Raw genomic sequence first — 6,000 nt, 5'->3', positions numbered from 1 at the left:
TCTCGTGCCTCAGGCTCCTGAGTAGCTGGGACTACAGGCGCCCACCACTGCGCCCGGCTAGTATTTGTATTTTTAGAACGATGGTGTTTCACCATGTTGGCCAGGCTGGTCTTGAACTCCCGACCTCAAGTGATCCACCCGCCTTGCCCTCTTAAAGTGCTGGGATTACAGGCAGGAACCACCACGCCTGGCCACCTTTCATTCTTAAAGCATTTGCTGAGCATCTGTAATGTGCTATGAAGACATTCAGATGAATAACACCACTTAGTTCCTGCCCTCAAGGGGCTCACAGTTTAATCCATACAGACAATGAATGATAGTGCAGAAGTCTAACTGTAATTGGAGCTTTGTACAAAGTGTAATAGGACCCAGTAGAGCAAGTAACTAAATTTACTTTGTGAGTCAGAGAAAGCCTCATAGAATGGGTGACATGTACTGATCCTATTTTCCAGGTGGATAAAGAAGCACTATAGGAATGAGGCACCAGCAAGGCGAGGCTCAGATGGCATGCAGTGAGCACAGAGGAGAGATGGGCCACTTCTGTCGGGCTGGAATGTGAGGAAAGTGCCGAGGGGAGGGGAGGTGGTGGGGAATGAGTAAGGCAGAGAGAAACGTGTGAAGAGCTTGAAATGTGGTAAAAAATCAAGTTGTGACCAGAGTATGAGCAATCTGGAAGGCCATGCCTTGAGGTATTTTTGTGCGCTAACTTCTCAGACAGAGCCTTTCCTATGCTAGTGTGTTATGAGGACCTACCAGTGTGATGGAGTAGACACCTTCCTTTCTGTGCCTAGACCAGGCACAGGTGTTCTGTGACACTCATCTTGGACAATGCTCAAGGGCTTTCAGAGTGTGACTCTGAGTACCTGAGGACAGTGTTACTTTGTGTCTGGAGACAGCCTATCACAGCGTTTTTCTTTCTTTAATAATTTATAAAGTGTCTCCTTTTATCTATAGAAACATAAAGCTTTTAGAGTTGGCAAGGACCTTAAAGATCATATAGTCCCAACCCAAATGGAGTGCCTGAGAGGAAATATCACTGAGCTAATCAGGGACAGAGGTGAATCAGAATTCAAGTCTTTGGACTTGAAGATCATAAAGATTTAAGGATATATATATATATATATATATATATATATTTTTTTTTTTGAGACAGGGTCTCAAACTGTCACCTAGGCTGGAGGGCAATGGCACCATCTTGGCTCACTGCAACCTCTACATCTCAGGCTCAAATAATCCTCCTTCCTCAGCGTCCCAACTAGCTGGGGCTGCAGGCGTTCACCACCATACCTGGCTAATTTTCATATTTGTTATAGAGATGGGGTTTTGACATGTTGCCAAGGCTGGTCTTGAACTCCTGGACTCAAGCAATCCACCCGCCTTGGCCTCCCAAAGTGCTAGAATTACAGATGTGAGCCACTGCACCCAGCCCTAAAAACCTTTTGATATAAAAATAATACCAAAGGGCAGTTAGAGTAAGCATACAATAATTTTGTGAAAAGAGCATGATCTTTGTAGCAATAATCTGAAATAAAAGCATTCTAGCTGATTGAGAACTAAATTTAATTTAATGTAAATTTAATTCTGAGCTTCCTGGCAGCCAAGCAAAGACAGCGATATGGTGGTTTACATGTTTTGTTTTTACTTGGCAAAAAGTAGCATAAACATAAAGGATTTAGATTTCGACCAGGAGCAGATGGAACTGGGCAGCCCAATGCCAGAGCCTTCAGTAACTCACTTCACAAACCTGCAGATCTCACAAAATGTCCTGGAAATTCAGTCTTCAAGGAGCACATTGTCTAGTGGAAAATAAACAGTTAAAATCTCATATTGTAGATGCTATGCAAGAGGGAGACAAAGGATGCTGAGGGAGCGTGGAGAGGAGACACAAAACCTAGGATAAGAGAGCTGGCTTCCCAGAGGGTCATGATTATGACATGATTATTCACTGAATCTCGTCCTAAGGGAGAAGGGGTTTGTTGGGCAATGCAAAGCTTGGTGGTGGGGAATTATGTTCTCATCAGAAGAAGCACTGCTGTGAGTTCAGGGAGTCATGGTGGGTTTGGGGAGCTGCAGGTGTTTCATGTGCTCAGACTGGCTGGAGTGATATTCAGGCAGCTGGGTAGAAAGTGGCAAGTGAGAGGCACCCAGCAAATAAACGTTGCCCATTATGGCTAGACCCCTCACTCGTGACCTTCCTGCCAGAGATGAGCACATCTTCATTTTCACCTGCAGACCTGTTCCAATTTAAGAAGCTAATGAGTATTTGCCTTTCCTTCAGGGCTAAGGTAAGTACTAATCCAGCTGGATTTCTGTCATTTGGACTTTAGTGAGAATAAAAAGTCAGGGACAGGTTTGGATGGGGGGAGGGAAGGGAAGACATAAACGTGTGATAGGTGGGTAAGAGAGGGGGACCTTCATAGGAGGCCCAGAAGACGATCGAATGCATCCCACATTGGTGGGATGTCTCCATCCACTCCAGGAATCCTGAAGCCACGAGGAGTGAGCACTATTGTCAGCTGATGATTCAATGATTGGTCCCTCACACATTAATGCATGGCATATCCAGATGCTTTCCTACAGGCACAGTTAATTAAGATGGAATGGAATATCATGTCACCAGGCATAAAGACTGGGCAGGAGATGGGGCAGTAGGGAAAAAGAGGCAGTTAGGTCACAGCATACCCCTGGTCATGGAGACTGGGGTTGGGGAAGGGGCTGCATACTGGGTGTGTGTGTGTGTGTGTGTGTGTGTGTGTGTGTGTGTGTGTGTGAGAGAGAGAGAGAGAGAGAGAGAGAGACAGAGAGACAGACAGACAGAATTTACCACTTTGCCTAGCTCAACCTTGGTGTCAACATTCAAGAGCAAACTTTTGGGGAGCAGACCTGCCTCATGGGTCATCCAATGTAGTCCTGATTGTTATTTCATTGGCTTCACACGATCACCCTGTGAGAGAGGAACTTTCCCTACAGATGACAAACACAGGGCTAAATGATGCAGTGGGTCCCTGCAGGGCTCAGCAGGGTGAGAATTCCCGTCTATTTTTCTGCCTCTCAGATCTGTGCCCCTTCTCTGTGCCCACTCCTGCATGCCCACCATGGGGGCCCACCTCTTCTGTCCTCAGCTCCTGAAGATGCACAGCGACCCTTCCTGACTCCCACTGTGTGTGCTTTCCTGCCTGCTTGCATCTGCCGTCCAGACTCCGGGAGAAGGACCTCCCTGCCGACTCTTCTGCAGTGCAGATGACTTCTTCAGTGCTTAGAGATTCTGAACATATTTCCTTCTCAAGTAAACCATGCTGGACTTTTTGGATAAACTTAATGATTTAAAAATGATTAAATAGCTAACTGCTAGGAGAGATTTGGGAGCATTCTTCTAAGAGGTTGATAAAATGTAAATATATTTTTAGAACAATCTTAGATCTTATGCTAAAGATGATGAACTGTGTAAGAAAATTACCTTCATCAGGGGCTTGCAAATGGCAGTGTAGACCAATGCTTCGGCTTCCACAGGAGAGGAGACAAGATTGGAGGAACCAGAGAACCATGGAGTTAGGGACAGAGGGCTCAAAACTGCTCTGCAGATGCATTCATCTGTACTTTGCTTTCCAGAAGCAAATGAAATTGTTGGAGCTTGGTGGGCTCCAGGCCTCGGGGGAAGACCACCTTAGGGTTTAGCTTTTCCTCTGCCCTTCCTGTCTTCTGTTATCGTCTTCTTTGGGCCAAAACTGTCTTTAAAAGGAAAACCTCCTCTTTGAAACCTGCAAGATACTACGAGCCTTGCTTCCTTTTTCTGATTTCCAACGTGTGCTTTTGATTAAGTAAAAAACAATTAGAAAACCCACAGATAACACAGGGTATTCAAGAAGTTTAGGAAAGTGTTTTTCACCATCTCTTTGCCCTCATTCCCTCCTCAGCGATTGCCTCAAGGCCTGGAGCTTGAATCTGCGTGGTCTCCCTAGGCGCCTACCTGAGGTGAGTGGTCAGCGGGTGCTGGCTTGGGGGCAGCTGGCAGAGCGCATGCTGCGGGTGGGAACCCAGGGAACACTGGGCGCTTTAGCTTGGAGCAGCTGGCACTGAGGAATTATTGTACGTCTGCACAACTTAAAAATCTGCAGTTTGGGGGAGGGAGGGGGAGCGCGGGGGTGGGTCCTCGAGCGTCCCATTTCTCCTGCCGGCTGTTGACTGAGCACTCTCGCTCAGTGCAGCTGGGCCAGCGATGCCTTCTGGACAACACGCTGTCCTCGCCGAGGTCTTGGTTTGTTCTCAACCTCGGCTGAAGGCATCATCCCCTGACTGCCTCTCCCAAATTCGTCCTTCGGAAAGGGGACCCGAATGGTTTCCTCTTCTACCTATGAGGCGCATCTGCTTGGTGCAAATGTCCAGCCACCTCTTCTGACTCGGTGAGTCGAGGAATGAGACAAAGCATCTTGTTCTGCACCGTGCGTGAGTCTTCGGGCAGCAGGACCGGTGGCAAACATTGGCAGGAACTGGAGCTATATGTATTCTCCTTCGCACTTTGTTTTAAAACAAGTTTGGGCCTCGCGACTTCCTGAGAAAATCCAGGCAAATTAGTAAAGTGTCGCTTGGGCAGCGACTTTGGAGAGGCGGTCGCCCCAGCCGCCGGGGCCGCGGGGGAGGTCATCCTTTTCCCGCCCGGTCACTGCGCTTCCGGCCCAGGAGGGAGCGCAGGTGGGAAGCGCGGGGCGCGCTCCTGCTCCCACCCGGACCGCGCCGGCCGCTCCGGGGTGACTCTGCACTTGGGCCTGGGCAGGGGCGCGCAGCCGGCAGGGCCGGGTCTCGGTCCATCCGTCTGTCCGCCTGTCCGCCTGTCTCGCGGTGGGAGCCCGACAGTCCTGGGCCGCCAGTGCCCTCGGCCCAGGACGCCCGCCTGAGCGCCCCATGCGGGGGGCTGGCGGAGCTGGGACCAATGGGGCTGCGGCCGAGCGGCGGGCCCCGCCCCGCCCCGCTCCGCCCCGCCGGCAGCTCCTAGGAGCCGCGCTCCAGCGGGGCGGGACCGACGGACAGACCGGCCGACGCGGGCCACCCCGCTCTCCTCGCCGCCGCGGCGGCAGGCGCGGGGCCGCGCCGCGAGGCCTGATCCCTGCAGCGCGGGCGGGCGGCGTAGCAGAGCGGAGCGAGCCGGATGCGCCCGGACTCCTGCAGGTACCTGGCTGGCGTCCCCACCTCCCTGCGCCCTCCGGAGACTTCTCCGGGCGACCCTGCAACTTTACCGCACCTTCTCCCACCTTTTGCTGCCCCAGTCCCCTGTGGTCCAGGTCGCGGCTGCAGGACCCCAAGGGTCTACGGCCGCGGGGCACTTTCCGTCCTGCTAAGTGCCTGGCTCGCGGCGCCCGCATCCTCCGGTCCCCAGAGCCAGCCGTCGCCGGAGCCTAAGGCTCCGCCTGTTGCGTGAGCTGCGGGCAGCTGAAGCGGTGCCTGGTTTCCTTTGAAAGCCGCGGGGAAGGTATTTAGGATCAGCTTTCCAGGCGTGGGGTGGGCTGTGGTCGGGGGGAGGACCACCTGGAGGCGGGAGAATCGAAGAGCCGGGGAAAGGCGGCACCTGGCACAGGGGCATCCCCGGGGCGTTTCCTTAGCCGGGAAGCCGTTCCTTCCCTTCCTCGAGAGGAGGCGCTTGTAAATGCTCCCTGGGCCGTCTGCTCCGCCTTCTTCTCTGTCATTCCTCCCCTCCCTTATGCCCTGTAGCTGTGCAAGGCGCCCCGCCACAGTTGCAGGGAAGAGCGAACCCAAGGCCCTTGCCCTTGTGCAGCGCTGCGCCCTGGGTGGGGACGCGTGGGGCTTGCCGCGCAGGTGTGGAGTCACTTGCGGACTCCGCGTTGGGATCAGTGGCAGTGGTAGGGATGGGTGCCCCGGGGTCAGGAACTCCTCTTTTCCGCGCCCTTCTGGGGGGCTGCCCCACCTCCTGAGGCGCCTGGGCTAGCAAGCGAGTCAGTCTTGCCGGCAGGGGCCGCGGCAAGCCTGGCTGGGCGCCTTTCGCATTGC

The 6,000-nt window shown here is 52.9% G+C and overlaps 1 protein-coding gene across 1 annotated transcript in view; it reads left to right on the top strand.

Annotated features, from left to right (window-relative positions):
• The first annotated feature begins 5,012 nt into the window (after positions 1–5,012).
• Positions 5,013–6,000, top strand: part of KCNS3 (potassium voltage-gated channel modifier subfamily S member 3) — a 48,259-nt gene continuing 47,271 nt past the window's right edge. Inside the window, exon 1 of the mRNA XM_032294058.1 lies at positions 5,013–5,163. The gene's annotated coding sequence lies outside the window, so the exon portion shown is untranslated. The remainder of the gene's footprint in view (positions 5,164–6,000) is intronic.

This window comes from Sapajus apella, unplaced genomic scaffold (genome assembly GCF_009761245.1).
Source record: "Sapajus apella isolate SASKATOON/1434 unplaced genomic scaffold, GSC_monkey_1.0 scaffold31, whole genome shotgun sequence".
NCBI lineage: Eukaryota > Metazoa > Chordata > Mammalia > Primates > Cebidae > Sapajus > Sapajus apella.
This window is presented reverse-complemented; position numbering and strand designations above follow the sequence as displayed.